At 43.6% G+C, this 15355-nt stretch overlaps 1 protein-coding gene across 2 annotated transcripts in view; it reads right to left on the reverse strand.

The window, feature by feature from the left end:
* The window catches only part of LOC139402727 (R3H domain-containing protein 1-like), a 46076-nt gene extending 37709 nt beyond the window's left edge, over positions 1-8367 (reverse strand). The window contains exons 1-2 of one of the 2 annotated variants that reach the window (XM_071146629.1): positions 8026-8367; positions 2177-2475 (exon numbers count right to left, since the gene is read on the reverse strand). The gene's annotated coding sequence lies outside the window, so the exon portion shown is untranslated. Of the gene's footprint in view, positions 1-1900; positions 2026-2176; positions 2476-8025 lie in introns of those variants that run through there. The other variant, XM_071146628.1, reaches the window with a different exon arrangement.
* Positions 8368-15355: the final 6988 nt, after the last annotated feature.

Consider the following 15355-nt stretch of genomic DNA (forward strand, 5'->3'; position numbering starts at 1 on the left):
TGTGTCCCCCTGCTTAAGCCAGTACGTCTGGCACTGCAGGATTTGAGTCCCTGGTGGCGTAGTGTGTTACTGATGGTAGGCTTTGTTACTTTGGTCCCAGCTCTCTACAGGTCATTCAGTAGGTCCCGCCGTGTGGTTCTGGGATTTTTGCTCACCGTTCTTGTGATCATTTTGACACCACGGGGTGAGATCTTGCGTGGAGCCCCAGATCGAGGGAGATTATCAGTGGTCTTGTATGTCTTCCATTTCCTAATAATTGCTCCCACAGTTGATTTCTTCAAACCAAGCTGCTTACCTATTGCAGATTCAGTCTTCCCAGCCTGGTGCAGGTCTACAATTTTGTTTCTGGTGTCCTTTGACAGCTCTTTGGTCTTGGCCATAGTGGAGTTTGGAGTGTGACTGTTTGAGGTTGTGGACAGGTGTCTTTTATACTGATAGCAAGTTCAAACAGGTGCCATTAATACAGGTAACGAGTGGAGGACAGAGGAGCCTCTTAAAGAAGAAGTTACAGGTCTGTGAGAGCCAGAAATATTGCTTGTTTGTAGATGACCAAATACTTATTTTCCACCATAATTTGCAAATAAATTCATTAAAAATCCTACAATGTGATTTTCTGGATTTTTTTTCTTCTCATTTTGTCTGTCATAGTTGAAGTGTACCTATGATGAACATTACAGGCCTCTCTCATCTTTTTAAGTGGGAGAACTTGCACAATTGGTGGCTGACTAAATACTTTTTTGCCCCACTGTAAATTTCACTTATTTTAGATCACTCAAATCCAATTAATGGTGGCCAATATTGAGCGATTGTGAGTTAAATGACCAGTTGATGTTTACTGATGAAAAGCATGCAGTTCCTTGCTGTAGAACTCTGATAGAGATAAACATGGAATAATGGGATGTGCTGTTCTGACTCTGCTCTTTAAGAGGTGCTGATATTACAACCAAATAGTTCATATATTTAACAATCCCTTGAAAACGGCACCTTACCTGTCCACAATTGTAATCAGTAACGTAGGTTTTGGATTACCCAAACTCCGTAACGTAATCGGATTATTTTCTGTTACTTTTGGATTACTTCCCCTTCATTTGTTTCATTTGTCCATTGTTGACAAAATGTTTTGTATATAAGCAATACAATTTCAAGATACAGAAGTTCCAAAATACAGAAAAATAGCAGGAATGATGTAAAACGCATCACACCGGCTTTTAGAAAAGGATCCATCAAACACATCTGGTGTGTCATCATAGTGGTCTCTGATTGGTCATCATCTGGTGTGTCATCATAGTGGTCTCTGATTAGTGGTCATCAACTGGTGTGTCATCATAGTGGTCTCTGACTGGTGATCAGACTCTCTCAGGTGAAACAAACTGAAACACCTTTTTTCAATGGTGAATTGAATGTCACTGAGAAACCGAAAGGTGTCTAAATGCATTTCTTTCTCTCACAAACACCCGTTCTGAATTTTAAAGTAATCTAGTTTTTCAAAAGTATGTAATCTGATTACAATATTTTAGCTGGTATTGTAATTGATTAAAAAAAACTTGTAAATCAGATTACATGTACTCAAACCTGCTCCTCTCACACCCATATTTAAACACGCTCTTCAATAACTAAATGTATGTTGTTCTTTTGTTCTGCAGTGTGCAGTGCTATTTTAGTTATTTTACTGTCTGAGAGGCAGATCAAAAATGGTCATCTTGAAGAGAAATAACTAAAAACACCAGGCTGGTCCACATCTATTAAGTTATTCCAGCACACAAATGGAATCTTTTCTACTCAAGTACAGCATTGCTGATTTGTAATATCTGTCAGTCTCTCGACTGGAGTGATGTCAACGCTGTTTTTAATTTCCCCCCGGCCCCCCAATGGCCTATGCACCTTACGGGTAGCTACTTACTGGGAGCTGCTGGGCCTGTGGTGGTGACGTCCTGCAGGGGGTGAGAAGGCTCTGAGGGTAGCTACTTACTGGGAGCTGCTGGGCCTGTGGTGGTGACGTCCTGCAGGGGGTGAGAAGGCTCTGAGGGTAGCTACTTACTGGGAGCTGCTGGGCCTGTGGTGGTGACGTCCTGCAGGGGGTGAGAAGGCTCTGAGGGTAGCTACTTACTGGGAGCTGCTGGGCCTGTGGTGGTGACGTCCTGCAGGGGGTGAGAAGGCTCTGAGGGTAGCTACTTACTGGGAGCTGCTGGGCCTGTGGTGATGACGTCCTGCAGGGGGTGAGAAGGCTCTGAGGGTAGCTACTTACTGGGAGCTGCTGGGCCTGTGGTGGTGACGTCCTGCAGGGGGTGAGAAGGCTCTGAGGGCAGCAGTCCTGCGCCACCGCTGGTTTGTCACTGTAACGTCTCGTGCTGCTGGGCCTGTCGCTAACTCTGAGGGAGAGTCCCATGTCCTTAGCACCAGCTCGGAGTCTCTGGTGTCCAGATCTGAATGGCCTCGGTGGCACTGCCCTCCAAGCTGCTCATGGCCATCACAGACCTGTCACAGGGAGAAAAGAAAGAGGTCAGGGGGGTCAGGACCCTTAGAGAACACTGATGGAACGGGGTTATAGGTCGCTGACAGTGACAGGGCTGACATGGACAGACAGAGTCCAGGGGATATCACGTGTGTGAGTGGGAGAGAGAAAAATGGGGAGAGAGAGAGAGAGAGAAAGAGACAGAAAGCGATATTGTGGCTGTGCATGCCTATGTATAAAACAGGTTTCATCCATCAGAGCCATTGGGTGCATGGAGGGTCGTGTTAAACCCACTCTGTCGTGCCAGTTATGTAAAACAGAGCAGCTTTACATATTCAGGAATAACAGCCGTGAAAAACAGAAGATAACACTATCAAAACCCTGATATTTAGAATACCAACTTTGGAGAGGACACTGACAGACATGTCATTTCCCACATGGACGCTTCACATAGAAGGTAACAGACGGGCTGTAACAGATTCTCCATCTTCAGTCAGAAGGGCTGTAACAGATTCTCCATCTTCAGTCAGAAGGGCTGTAACAGATTCTCAATCTTCAGTCAGACGGGCTGTAACAGATTCTCCATCTTCAGTCAGAAGGGCTGTAACAGATTCTACATCTTCAGTCAGAAGGGCTGTAACAGATTCTCCATCTTCAGTCAGAAGGGCTGTAACAGATTCCCCATCTTCAGTCAGAAGGGCTGTAACAGATTCTCCATCTTCAGTCAGAAGGGCTGTAACAGATTCTCCATCTTCAGTCAGAAGGGCTCTACATCTTCCCCCATGTTCTTCCACTCCAACCTTCCTCCTAGTCCCAGAGCCCAGTGCCATCTACCGGGCAGAGCGCCCGCCACAGTAGCTCTCTCTGGCAACCAGTAGGCAGTCCTGTCTCCACACAGTCCCGTCTCCTCCTAGTCCCAGAGCCCAGTGCCATCTACCGGGCAGAGCGCCCGCCACAGTAGCTCTCTCTGGCAACCAGTAGGCAGTCCTGTCTCCACACAGTCCCGTCTCCTCCTAGTCCCAGAGCCATCTATCGGGCAGAGCGCCCGCCACAGTAGCTCTCTCTGGCAACAAGTAGGCAGTCCCGTCTCCTCCTAGTCCCAGAGCCCAGTGCCATCTACCGGGCAGAGCGCCCGCCACAGTAAGCTCTCTCTGGCTCTCTCTGGAAACCAGTAGGCAGTCCCGTCTCCTCCTAGTCCCAGAGCCCAGTGCCATCTACCGGGCAGAGCGCACAGTAGCTCTCTCTGGCAACCAGTAGGCAGTCCCGTCTCCACACAGTCTCGTCTCCACACAGTCCCGTCGGGCCAGTGGGAAGCAGACCCATGCATGCTGCCAGATAAGTGGTGGATTCCTGCTCACTTATTAATCCTTTTTCACCTCACCATACCATACCGCACCATACCCCACCCCACCCTACCCCACCCTACCTCATCATACCTTGCTGTGTATGCAGATCCTGGTTTGACAGTAAACTGCAGACACTACTAGACCAAAGGTAACCTCCAGTCTGGCAGTCAGCAGCAACACAAAGAGGTGTGGAACTTCACATGACTACAGACTACAGTCAGCCCTACTAGCTGGTGACACCAGTAAAACTCAACCAACCAGACAGACAGCAAGAGAGATTCTGGCCCCAGACACAAGCTGCATTAGGAGTCAGAGCTGTGCTGCACAGACAGGGAGGAACAGCAGGGCTGAGCTAGCCGCTGAGTTCAGGAGATCAATGTCAGTGTCAGTTCTGTGTCAGGGACAGTCTGTGTGACACACGGGGGAGTTGGTGTCAGGGACAGGGGGGCTTAATGCATGCAGATGGAACGCAGTGTGACACACACACACACGAATAAACACTGGCAGGCAAACAGACCAGAAGTCTTCACGTACCCAAGGAAACACACACACACAGCCCAGTAGAATCCTCTGGGTCTCCTGTTACTGAGCAGCTCCTCTGTATTTGACAACAGACTCTGAGACTCTGAGTTGATCTGAGTGGTTGAACCGTAAAGAGCCTCTTCACAGTCCCTTTATCTCCATTCCCCACGGTACAAACACACCCATACTGCCTGCCTGTAGAAGTGGTGAATAAGTGCCTAAGCCTTTTTCCACGCTACACTTTTCTGCCCATGAAAATGTGTTCTCAAAAACCCACAATGAGGTCAAAAGGGCACAGCCACTCTGCCAGACAGGGGAATGGGAGCTAACTAATCATATGCCGGCTGTAAATGGACCACTCAATGACAATTATGTTAGCACAGCGAATAGGAAATTGCTCCTGTGGAATGCACAAGAGGCCATTCTGATTGCACGCACAGACAGGGCGGTACACACTAGGCTTGGGCGGTACCCCGCCCAAGTGCTGGGGGGAAAGCAGGGGGGAGCAAGCGAGGGGAGAGACTCTCCCTCCCAGACTGTGTGTAGGAGGATGGAACAATACAAGAGCAGAGAAAAGCAGCCAAAGCCATCCATCCAGCCATCCATCCATCCATCCAGCCCTCCATCCCTCCATCCATCCATCCCTCCATCCATCCATCCATCCCTCCCTCCATCCCTCCATCCATCCATCCAACATACTGTGTAGCCAACAGACAGACACATCCATGAGGCGGTCTTCTCCAGCTCTACAGTCACACAGAAAACAACAGAGGAAAAAGCATAGAAAGATCTAATGCATTGGGCAACCAACCATCACTTCCCAGGAATAGTAATACTGTTTACTTTAAGCCTAATAAAAGACATTGATAATCAGTGTGTTGAACAGGGTAAATAAGCCCGTACCCCGGGTCAAAGCCACGTCTGATAATAAGGAGAGTTATTGATTAGAGAGAGCTGATGATCATTGAGACTTAAGCCCTCGGGGGTATAAAGAGTAGACTAAAAGGTATTCATTTCGTCACTCAGCCTCAATTACAGGTAAATGTGCTTAACAAGTCACATAAGTTGCATGGACTCACTGTGAGTGAAATAAGTGTTTAACGTGATTTTTTGAATGACCGTCTCCTCTCTGTACCCCACACATACCAATAATTGTAAGGTCCCTCAGTCGAACAGTGAATTTCAAACACAGATTCAACCACAAAAACCAAGGAGATTTTCCAATGCCTCTCAAACCAGGGCAAATAAAAGCAGACATTGCATATCCCTTTGAGCACGTTGAAGTTACTAATTACACTTTGGATGATGTATCAACACACCCCGTCTCGACAAAGACACAGGCGTCCTTCCTAAGCCAATTGCCGGAGAGGAAGGACACCGCTCTGGGTTTTCACCATGAGGACAATGGCTACTTTAAAACAGGTACAGAGTTTAATGGCTGTGACAGGAGAAAACTGAGGATGGATCAACAACATTATAGTTACTCTACAATACTAACCTAAATGACAGAGTGAAAAACAAATACTAAACATGCATCCTATTTGCAACAACGCAGTAAAATAGTACTGCAAAAAAAATAGACAAAGCAATTAACTGTTTGTCCTGAATACAAAGTGTTATGTTTAGGGCAAATAGTGGTGGCTGCATCATGTTATGGGTTTGCTTGTAATCGTTAAGGACTGGGGAGTTATTTAGGATTTTTTTTTAAAGAGCTAAGCACAGGAAAAATCCTAGAGGAAAACCTGGTTTAGTCTGGTTTCTCTCAGTGGAGATTAATTCACCTTTCAGCAGGACAATAACCTAAAACAAGTTGACTCAAATCTATGGCAAGACCTGAAAATGGTTGTCTAGCAATGACAAACAACTAATTTGACAGAGCTTGAAGAATTATGAAAATATATCTATTTATATAAATGGGCAAATGTTGCACAAACCAGGTGTGGAAAGCTCTTGGAGACTTACACAGAAAGACACACAGCCGTAATCGCTACCAAAAGGTACTTCTACAAAGTAATGACTCTGGGTGTGTGAATACTTACATATTTCAGTATTTTATTTACAATAAATTAACTAACATTCCTAAAAACATATTTTCATTGTCATTATGGGGGTATAGTGTAGATGGGTGAGATAAATTATATTTTATCCATTTTGAATTCCGTCTGGAACAAAATGTGGAATAAGTCAAGGGGTATGAATACTTTCTGAAGGCTCTGTACATCACACTAGTGGAGTCAGTCATTAAAAACCCATTTGTAATAACAGAAACACCTGCAGAAACAATATACAGAGGAGCAGAAATGCAAGCTGTGCAGAGACAACGCAACACAAGCCTCTTAATGGCTTATATATATGGTCATTAGTGCGCTGATGAAAGAAAGCCACGCCAAGACACAACGGTAATCAGAACACAGCCCCTGTTCACCAACACATTGCAGTGTTTCCCCTAGGATTTTTTTCAGCAGCGGTGGCAGTGTGAAGACATTTGGGGAATTTTAGATTCTCCCTGATTGTTAGTTCTCAAAGATGATCTTATTGATACATTTATTGCTCCATTATATTTTCTACATACTTTATATCTGGTTTTAGTTGTTTAGGTTTAAACGGGAAACGTTTTCCTATCCCGAAAAGTATATATATATATATATATTTTTATTTGTAGTGAAGGCCACGATTTAGCAGTGTAGGTGCGTTGCTGCTAAATTCATATTGGGGATTCACTGAACACAGTCTACAGATCCCCAACACACTGAACACAGTCTACAGATCCCCTGTTCCCCAACACACTGAACACAGTCAACACAGTCTATAGATCCCCAACACACTGAACACAGTCTACAGATCCCCTGTTCACTGAACACAGTCTACAGATCCCCAACACAGTCTACAGATCCCCAACACAGTCTACAGATCCCCAACACAGTCTACAGATCCCCAACACAGTCTACAGATCCCCTGTTCACTGAACACAGTCTACAGATCCCCTGTTCACTGAACACAGTCTACAGATCCCCTGTTCACTGAACACAGTCTACAGATCCCCTGTTCACTGAACACAGTCTACAGATCCCCTGTTCACTGAACACAGTCTACAGATCCCCTGTTCACTGAACACAGTCTACAGATCCCCTGTTCACTGAACACAGTCTACAGATCCCCTGTTCACTGAACAGTCTACAGATCCCCAACACACTGAACACAGTCTACAGATCCCCAACACACTGAACACAGTCTACAGATCCCCTGTTCACTGAAAGCAGCCTTGCTGTGCATCCTTTGGAAACCGAGCCCTTATCGTCATCAGATAAACCCTGTGGCTTAAATGGTTAAAGAAATTCACAACTGTAGCTTAGATCATATTGTAGAAGACTGCTGTGATGTTTAACTGCGTCTCAATAGGATCATATTGTAGAAGACTGCTGTGATGTTTAACTGCGTCTCAATAGGATCATATTGAAAACATAGCCACCAAAACTGAACCTCAACAATAAATCACAGCTTTCAAAAATGAAGCTCAAGGTCTTAGATAGTGACAGACAGATGATTGCGAACCCAGCACAATGTCTGAATTATTCAAGTCTGAAAAGTCTACCAAAAGCCTTAGTAGCTATTATCTGGCACTTAAACCATTACTCCTGATTTTCCAATGTGCTCCTTCCTTCACCAAATACAAAATATTTGGTAAGGACAGAAACCAAGACCTACCTGCCACATAGTAGCCCTCCTTATGTTCATTGCAAGCTTTTGGAGGAGTCCGTAGTACCCAAGGCAGCATTGGTTGAGGAGGACGTAGCTGCTCGGAGCGACTCGCTCCCTGCAGCAGTCTCACACAGCCTTCTATCGTCGTGGGTTCGGGTGTGTGTGTGTGTCTACCTGCCAGAGCCCCTCAGTAGGCGCCTGACAGAGTCAGTGACTCGCCCCAGCCTCAGAGACAGCACCAAATCAACAGCTGGCCCCTGTGATGTCAGCTCTAGCTCAGCCACTCACAGCATCCCGCCTCGCTGCACCCAGGCAGAGAGGCAGGCAGGAAGCACATCTCAGAGGAGCGCGCGGCTGAGGAGGCTAAATTGGGCACTTTCTTCATTACCGATTCTGCTGCCCTGCCATGCGCTTACACCAGAGGAGGGAGGCGAGGGACAAAGGAAAACAGGAGCTCCCTCCTCAGAGGGGAGGAGAGGAGAGAGACAGAGGAAAGAGAGAGACAGAGAGGAAAGAGCGAGAGAGAGAGTAGGGAGTAGGGGGACAGAGAGGAGAGAGTGGGGGGACAGAGAGGAGAGAGAGAGAGGAAAGAGAGAGAGAGTAGGGGGACAGAGAGGAAAGAGAGAGAGAGTAGGGGGACAGAGAGGAGAGAGAGAGAGTAGGGGGACAGAGAGGAGAGAGACAGACAAGAGAGACAGGATGGGCATCTGTCTCCCCATATACAGCAATGAGAGAACAGAACAAACCACGCTCCATGGGATGGATGGCCAATGAGAGAACAGGACACACCATGGGAGGGGATGGATGTCCAATGAGAGGACAAGCTGTTCAAAGTGTACCTTGCTCATTACAGTTGGGTATATTTCAACCAGACGGAGACAAAGCACAAGACTGCTCCAACCAACTAGTGCCGGGCAATATGGCCCAAATATCATATTACTGCATAAAACAAAAAATGGATGGTATTTGCCACTATTTTAGGTTTTTGAATAATAAAAAAGTCATACATGTTCTTTATGAGTAGTGAGTGATCCTAGGGTGGCAACACATTGATACTATGTGATTTCAAAATGGGTCTTTCTCCATTCTCATTGTTCAAATTCAAACAAAAATCATTTTCAGCATTTTCATAAGTTCCTGCACTCATTTGAGATCATTTCCACACTGCCACACATGGCTGCATGATGTGGACAAACAATACAGGCCTTATTTTGAACCAAACGTTGCAATTGGAATTTGACTTGACTTTGACTTTAGAGTAAAACACTTGTGACCTGTTGGAATCATGAAAATAGAATGACTATTCTAATTCTATAGTTAGAATATAATAGTGGGCACTTGGAATACAGTGTTGTTTGACATGACAACGAGTGAAAATGCCAGGAAGGAGTTATTGTGACAAGGTAGGAACCAAAATAGTTAAGCGTTTCCAAGGGGACTCTATAACCTTTGGCTACATTGAATGTTCTCTTAGCTACTTCATGTAGCGAACATATTCGTGCTTTGCGTATTCCCCTTTGATTTAGAAGACACTGTTGCACAAACATGCTGATTTAGGTCTAAACTAGAGGTCGACCGATTAAATCGGAATGGCCGATTAATTAGGGCCGATTTCAAGTTTTCATAGCAATCGGAAATCAGTATTTTTGGGCGCCGATTTTTTTTATATCTATATTTTTTTACACCTTTATTTAATCTTTATTTAACCAGGCAAGTCAGTTAAGAACATTCTTATTTTCAATGACGGCCTAGGAACGAGGCAGAATGACAGATTTTTACCTTGTCAGCTCGGGAATCCAATCTTGCAACATTACAGTTAACTGGTCCAACGCTCTAACCACCTGCCTCACGAGGAGTCTGCCTGTTACGCGAATGCAGTAAGCAAAGGTAAGTTGCTAGCTAGCATTAAACCTATCAACGACTGTCGTTGCTCCAATGTGTACTTAACCATAAACATCAATGCCTTTCTTAAAATCAAAACACAAGTATATATATTTTTTAAACCTGCATATTTAGCTAAAAGAAATCCAGGTTAGCAGGCAATATTAACCAGGTGAAATTGTGTCACTTCTCTTGCGTTCATTGCACGCAGTCAGGGTATATGCAACAGTTTGGGCTGCCTGGCTCGTTGCGAACCAATTTGTCAGAATTTTATGTAATTATGACATAACATTATGACATAACATTGAAGGTTGTTACAACGTAACAGGAATATTTAGACTTATGGATGCCATCCGTTAGAACGGAACGGTTCCGTATTTCACTGAAAGAATAAACGTCTTGTTTTCGAAATTATAGTTTCCGGATTTGACCATATTAATGACCTAAGGCTCGTATTTCTGTGTGTTATATTATAATTAAGTCTATGATTTGATAGAGCAGTCTGAGCGGTGGTAGGCAGCAGCAGGCTCGTAAGCGTTCATTCAAACAGCACTTTCGTGCATTTGCCAGCAGCTCTTCGCTTTGCTTCAAGCATTGAGCTGTTTATGACTTCAAGCCTTTCAACTCCCGAGATTAGACTGGCATTACTAAAGTACCCATTAGAACATCCAATAGTCAAAAGTATATGAAATACAAATGGTAGAGAGAGAAATAGTCCTATAATAACCACAACCTAAAACTTCTTACCTGGGAATATTGAAGACTCATGTTAAAAGGAACGACCAGCTGTTCTCATGTTCTGAGCAAGGAACTGAAACGTTAGCTTTCTCACATGGCACATATTGCACCTTTACTTTCTTCAACACTTTGTTTTTGCATTATTTAAACCAAATTGAACACGTTTCATTATTTATTTGAGAATAAATAGATTTTATTGACGTATTAATTAAGTTAAAATAAGTGTTCATTCAGTATTGTTGTACTTGTCATTATTACATATATATAAAACGTTTTTTAAAGAAAATCGGTATCTGCTTTTTTTTGGGGTCCTCCAATAATCGGTATTGAAAAATCACAATCGGTCGACCTCTACTATATACGGAATCAAATCATTGGCCACTTTAATAAATGGATCACAAGTCACTTTAAATAATGTCTACATATCTTACATTACTCATCTCATATGTATATACTGTATTTTATACCACCTATTGCATCTCGCCTATACCGCTCGGCCATCAATCATCCATATATTTATATGTACATATTCTTATTCCATCCCTTCACTTGTGTGTGTATTAGGTAGTTGTTGGGGAATTGTTAGATTACTCTACTCTACTCCTCTAACCATGTGTATGTGACCATTAACATCCTCTAACCATGTGTATGTGACCAATAACATCCTCTAACCATGTGTATGTGACCATTAACATCCTCTAACCATGTGTATGTGACCATTAACATCCTCTAAGCATGTGTATGTGACCATTAACATCCTCTAAGCATGTGTATGTGACCATTAACATCCTCTAACCATGTGTATGTGACCATTAACATCCTCTAACCATGTGTATGTGACCATTAACATCTGCTAACCATGTGTATGTGACCAATAACATCTGCTAACCATGTGTATGTGACCAATAACATCTGCTAACCATGTGTGTGACCATTAACATCTGCTCACCATGTGTATGTGACCATTAACATCCTCTAACCATGTGTATGTGACCAATAACATCCTCTAACCATGTGTATGTGACCATTAACATCCTCTAACCATGTGTATGTGACCATTAACATCCTCTAACCATGTGTATGTGACCAATAACATCCTCTAACCATGTGTATGTGACCATTAACATCCTCTAACCATGTGTATGTGACCATTAACATCCTCTAAGCATGTGTATGTGACCATTAACATCCTCTAACCATGTGTATGTGACCATTAACATCCGCTAACCATGTGTATGTGACCAAATACACTGTGATTTGGATTTTAACTAGTTAGCTAGCTAGCCAGCTAACTAGCGATGAGCGGCAAACAAGATTTAGGCCAAACTTGCCAAGACAAACTAGCGGTTGGCAGATGTAAGAAACACAAGCTAATAGTGTAATTTTAGAACGCTAGGGGATTTACATTAAGAAGCTAAATGAAAACAGCATCGTTGTCATTAACATTTTTGCATGTGCTACATTGACCATGCAAACTGAACGCAAGTGTCTCGTGGTCAAACAACAACAAATGGGGCTAGATGGGGCTAGGTCTGTGTGGAAAGCAGAATGGATAGTTGGAGAGCAGAGAGAGACGACTATACACACGGTGTATCACATTTAACAAACCAAACATTTTAAATACCGTTATAGAAGGTAAAGTAAAAACCCAAACCGGTCCATGCATCAATACCAGTATATCGTAAAATACGGTGTACCGCCCAGCTCTACAACTAACCACAGAAAATATGCTCAAGTCAATTGTAGTATGTTACAGTGCTACTAATTAATGGAGACGTTCAGAGTGATCATAAAACGTAGGGGAATATAGGGGAAATCAGGTGTTATTTGTTCCAATCCCTTAAAAACTGAAGTAAATAATAGATGCTGTCAGGGTAGGAGGAAAGCTCTCCCTGTCCCTTAGCAACAGACGCTGGTGACAACTGATCTGATCACATTTTTCACTACAGTTACAAGTCCACCAACTGAAGTAGCTACGCCACCAACACGGTCACTGAATCTCATAAACCCAACAGCCTCGCAAACTGCCAGTAGTCTCCTTTGATGCACACAATCGATAAACAAAGAGGAATCAATCATGTTGCAATGTTCACTGTGTCAAGCTGTGAAACCGGATGGGCCTACCTACGTTACTGACGTCTGTCTGACTATATCACGAGGAGGAAGTTGGATAAGAACATAAAGCATTTAAGCATACAAATTCATCATGATTTCCCTCCCCCCACCACACACAAATGCACAGACACACACCTGAGTAATTAAAGAAGAAATTACACAGCATCAGACTATTCAATATTCTCAATTTACACCCCTAATTTGGACATAAATCAAGAGTTGTGTCACTGCACTCCTAACGGCAGAGCCTCCAGCAATGAAAGCCAAATCGGTGAGCCTCGGCACAGAATTATTAATGGCAGCACTAGACAACCAGGATAGATAGTTCATAACTCAGGCAAGTGTGCCTCCTTGACTTTCTAACTAGACATTAAATACAATACGGCAGTGACATGTATAAAACTGTAGCCTAGCATAAGTCACTCTCAAACCCAGCTATAGTCCTATAGTCCTAAAACAATAGAACTACTCATCAAACAAGCCCACAGTGGGGTTCTGCATCTAGCTATCAGCTAACTGGAGCCTTCCCTCTTTGATTAACAAACTCCAAAGCCAGACAAAAAAGGGACCACTATTTCAACAAAACTGCGGTGTCTCGGCAACGCTTCATACATTAGCCTATTAGGCGTTGCGTTTTAATTTGCTGTGAGAAGTGACGGATGTGCTTAGTTAGGCTATATTTCCCCACCGAGTTCTCCATTTATGGCAATAGCATAATACTATCCTAATGAGCATCCCTTGGGTTGAACAGACAGCAGGGAAACACTCCTGTAGTAGACTCTGCATCCTCATTATAGAAGCGGTAGGAAGGACACTGAGCTGACATGTCACCCATTTACTTTAGTATAATAAAAAACACTTCATCACACCAGCCAAGCCAATGGTAGGCACCATAATTACTGTAAGTACGTCTATGTTTTTACCTCTATTTAGCTAGGAAAGTCAGTTAAGAACAAATTATTTTTAATGATGGCCTACACTGGCCGCCCTATGGGACTCCAGCCGGTTGTGATACAGCCTGGATTCGACCCAGGGTGTCTGTAGTGACGCCTCAAGCACTGAGATGCAGTGCCTTAGACTGCTGCACCACTCGGGAGCCCAGGTATGCCTGCATAGAGAGATCCCAGCATATTGGCAATCAAATTACACGTTATTGGTGGCATGATAGTGATTGAACATTAATACATTCCCTACTTTAGAATGAAAGTCTGAAGACAAGCCCTGTCAGTGACCGTTCTTTCAGCACTCCATCCCTCTGACAAGAGGAATAGCAAGCGATATGAGGACAGCTGAACATGATACATGAAGAGAAGTGTCATGCAGAATATGTCAAACACAATTAGCCCAACTAGTTAGTGGGGCTTTAGCGTCATGACATGCCTTGAAATAAGATGTTGTCCACGCTCCAATTATGAACTGCACCAGAGCTCGAGGACTATGTGATGGAGTGTTTTGTTTGTGTATTGTGAACGGACACCTCTTGTGGATTTTCTCAACAGGTACCTCGGACTGGGGAGTAACGTTGTTCTCTCCACCATTTTAGCATGTTATTTATTCTCACACTGACATATACAGGCTGGTGAACGTGAACCATTGCCATTAGCGGACAGTTAACGCGAAAACAAAGTTACTTCGGAAGGCACGAACTGCAGGGTATAACGTTAGTGTTCCTTAGTTCTACCAACTAGAGCTAACTAGAACAGTGTTATTTCAAACATGTATATTTAGTTTGTACAGAGGTATCATTCCTGCATGTCTAAAATGCATAACTAACTAGCTAGTTACTATTGTTAACTAGCCAACAGCGAGTTTGCAAAGCTAGCTAGTTGTTGATGAGGCAAACGAGCAGGCCTTGCTTGCGGCGCTTCGGGGGAAGCTAGGTACGTTAGCCAACCACGATAAATGATACCTAGTTTAGCTAACTAGCTCGTTACCAATGACTTGTTTGTATTAAAATCAAGCCATCTAAACGCAACTCTTACCTGTGCCAAGTTGATCTTTGAATTCGTTTGAGTTTAGCTAGCTAGCCAACAAGCTAGTTAGCTAACGTAGCCCTTCAGCTCGACAAATTATTCCGACCTTAGCTAGTTAGCGAACTAAGCTAGCTAAATTTGCCACTAAAATGGTCATTTGATAACCTAACTACACAAATTCACCGTTAATCCCCACAAAGAACGTGTGCGAAGAAACAAACACATGTTGTCTTACCAGAAACGTTGACAAAAACAGAATGATTTATAAAAACAGCTGCGTGTGGCCAGGGAAAGATCAGTGTGTAGCCGCAACAGACCGAGGCTAACATTCAGCACAAGACGAAACGGGAAATTGGAGAGTACAGCAGGAAGCACCGGGACTGACAGTCTGCCCAGCAAATCCGAATGAGCGTCCAGTGATCGTTCTACTGTAGGGGTCATGTACTACTAAAATTAGATGTATTGAGCATGCTTTTGAGTCTGGTAGAAACGTTTATATGAATTTGAAATCACTTAGAAAAGTATCGTTGGAATTATATATATATTTTTAAACAGCTTTTTAGTCAAGATTCTAGAAAGTTGCAGGCGTCTTATCTTGAACGCAACTCCTATGGAATCCGCTACGCAAA

The sequence above is a fragment of the Oncorhynchus clarkii genome, unplaced genomic scaffold (assembly GCF_045791955.1).
Source record: "Oncorhynchus clarkii lewisi isolate Uvic-CL-2024 unplaced genomic scaffold, UVic_Ocla_1.0 unplaced_contig_3571_pilon_pilon, whole genome shotgun sequence".
Classification (NCBI taxonomy): domain Eukaryota; kingdom Metazoa; phylum Chordata; class Actinopteri; order Salmoniformes; family Salmonidae; genus Oncorhynchus; species Oncorhynchus clarkii.